This window comes from Micromys minutus (genome assembly GCF_963924665.1).
Source record: "Micromys minutus genome assembly, chromosome: 1".
Taxonomy (NCBI): Eukaryota; Metazoa; Chordata; class Mammalia; order Rodentia; family Muridae; genus Micromys; species Micromys minutus.
In genome coordinates this window covers 247278251-247281221 of record NC_137969.1, presented here as the reverse complement: position 1 = coordinate 247281221, position 2971 = coordinate 247278251, and the positions used below count along the sequence as shown (strand labels likewise).

The following is a 2971-nucleotide window of genomic DNA, read 5'->3' as shown; positions in this document are numbered from 1 at the left end:
TTTGTAACTCCAGCTCTATGGAAACTGAGGCAGGAAGATAGTGCGTTTGAATCTAGCCTGGCTACATAACCAGAGGCTATCTCAAAAACGCGAAGGGCTGGAGATGTACCTAAGTGGTAGACACTTACTGAGCGTGTGCAAGGCCCTGGGTTGCATTTCCCACACTGGAAGGCAAACCGTAAAACAAACACAGGCGTGTGTAACATGAGGTTCTGGAGCCTGGGAAGTCTCGGGCATGGTGCCAGCATATGCCGCTGGTGAGGATCCCTGACGGAGGCCACATGTACTGCTGTATGAGCAACTCCATTAGTGTGAGCTTGTTTTGGTGACGAAACCTCTGACAATCTCTTGATGACCACAACCCAGCCACCTCCCAGAGGTCCCATCTCTAAACAGCATGGGCATCTGACTCTGAGAATTAGGTTTGCAACATATGCCTTCCGTGGGGGCAAGCATTCAAGCCTGCAGCAGTGTCTGAACCCCCATCCAGCCTGCACCCCAGCCAGCAGTTTTCCTCTTTGCAAGCTGAACATTCCAAACGGCTGTGTTGTTCTCTACCCTCTCCATTCCTGAGCTGATCTCCGAGCAGCGCCCCTCCCCTGCTCCCTCAGGTACCTCTTGATTCATTCCAGCAGCTCCCTCTGCCCCAGTCCTCAGGTCACCCTCCAACCCCAGCATTCCAGGGCTCTGCCTGTCTCCTGAGCTGCACACAACTTTTTCAATAAGCAGCTCATTCCCCTTGGAAGCACTGCATCTTTATAAGATACCTGAGAACGCGCGATCATTTTTCTCCATCCAGATAAATCCATGCCCACGCCCTTGCTCCCCTTTGGGAAGATATTTTCTAAATTTACAGCCACTTTGGAGGGACAGAGGAATTCTTGTTCATACTGGCATTCAATATTCTGAACACTTGCATTCCTGGGAATGTGTTAATATTTTAAGTTGTCAAGCCCAGAGGGGACCAAAGTACCATCTTCATCTGCTCCACAGACTGTGTCTGGTGAGTTATTGGTCAGGCCTTCCACTAACAAAGCTCCAAAACAGATGCTTTTAGCCCACCCCTCTCCTGCCTGTTGGAATGCTTGCAAGCCCCTCCCCACCTCTGAGATTGTGACCTGCAGTTTAAGAGGTGAATGTTCAGAGCAACACCTTTGAGGTCCCGTGGACCTGTGTCTTACTTCAAGAGTGTTTGGACAGAACAGACCCGGAGACTCCCACTTTATTAGCTCCCAGCTGCCTTACAAGTCTCTCTAGTCACAGCTTCTGGCACCATCTCTTTGCTGCTTTTGGCTCCTAGGACCAGACAGCACCATCTTCGAGGTTAGCCCCATACTCTCAGATTCATCAGAATTATTCCACCGAAGTGGAAGCTGCCGTGAACTGCCTGGTCAGCTTGCACCCGCGGGCCTCCTACGCCTACCTCTCTCTGGGCTTCTTTTTTGATTGGGATGATGTGGCTTTGGAGGGCGTAGGCCACTTCTGCTAATTGGCCGAGGAGAAACGCCAGGGTACCAAGTGGCTCCTCAGGTTGCAGAACAATAGTGGGGGCTGTGCACTCTTCCAGGATGTGTAGAAGCCATCTCAAGATGAGTGGGGTAAAACTCTGGAGGCCATGGAAGCTGCCTTGGCCTTGGAGAAGAACCTGAATCAGGCCCTCTTGGATCTGCATGCCCTGGGTTCTCAGACCCACATCTCTGTGACTTCCTGGAAAGCCACTTCCTGGATAAGGAGGTGAAGCTCATCAGGAAGATGGGCAGCCACCTGACCAACCTCCGTCGGCTGGCAGGGCCACAGCCAGCGCAGACTGGCGTGCCCCAGGGATCTCTGGGCGAGTATCTCTTTGAGTGCCTCACTCTCAAGCACAACTAGGAGGCCTCTGTGCCTTCCAAGGGGCTCCCTCTGCTCTGCACCAGCGGCCTCAGGATCTCCACCTGAATGAACCTCTAAAGCCACTAGGCCGCTTTGTAACCACCCTGGAGCCTCTCTCAAGTCTTGGACCAAACAAAAACAAATCTTTTAGAAACAGGAAAAAAAAAAAAAAAAAAAAAGAAGTAGTGAATGTTCTAGGTGGAGCGCCCATTGGAGGTTTGTAGTCACAGTGTTCTGGAACTTTGGGGTGTCTCAGAAATGCCTCAGGGGAGCACTGACCAGACTGAGCATGCGGAAGAGGTTTAGGAGAGACCATGCCAGTAAACACTGGGTGTATTATCCTGGGTTATTGAATCATACTACATGATGTTTATTGTCCACTAATGGCTGACTTCACTCTGGAAAGGCTAGGGACCTGATAGCTGCTCAACCTATGGCGTTGAATGTCTCAACAGTCCCAGGCTAGCCCTGGAAGCCTAGAGGGTTCCTCGGGAGCTATGTGGTCTCCAGTTGACATGGGAAGAAGCTGGGCTCTGATGGCAATGAATGACGGCAGCAGGGGCAACAGCAGATACAGGGTAGATAAACCCACCAGCAAGACACAAAGGCAAAGAGGCAAACACTTTTCCCTTAGCCCTCCTTGTGCTTGGCGACCAGCAGGTACCACCTACACTTAAATGGGTCTTCCCACTTCAGCTAACCGAATCAGGGAAATCCCGAGTGACCAGACCTATGTCTCCTGGTGGACTCCCATTCCAAATGAGTTGACAACCAAGATTCATGATTACACTGGGTCTGGACACTAAATGTGTACTACAAACATGCTACCAGAGTGTGGTAGGGTAGTATCCAATGTCAACTGGACAGAATCTATAATTGCCTGGGCATAGGCCTCTAAGACTGTCTATGAGTGCACAAAATATGGATAATCACTCACACACAGTCTCAGTTATGTGCATTGCTAGAAGATGATTCATCTCCACATTCTGTATGCAGGGATTCTGGACTGTACCACAGTGGAGAAAGGGAGCCGAGAACCAGCTTGCATGCATTCATTGCTCTCTTCCTGTGGCTGAGGGTCCAAAGCTCCTGCATGATT

The 2971-nt window shown here is 50.7% G+C and overlaps 1 pseudogene across 1 annotated transcript; it reads left to right on the top strand.

The window, feature by feature from the left end:
• The first annotated feature begins 248 nt into the window (after window positions 1–248).
• LOC308417943 (ferritin light chain 1-like) lies at window positions 249–1872 on the top strand (annotated as a pseudogene). Its single transcript has 2 exons — window positions 249–311; window positions 1301–1872. The product of its transcript is annotated as a ferritin light chain 1-like (transcript).
• Window positions 1873–2971: the final 1099 nt, after the last annotated feature.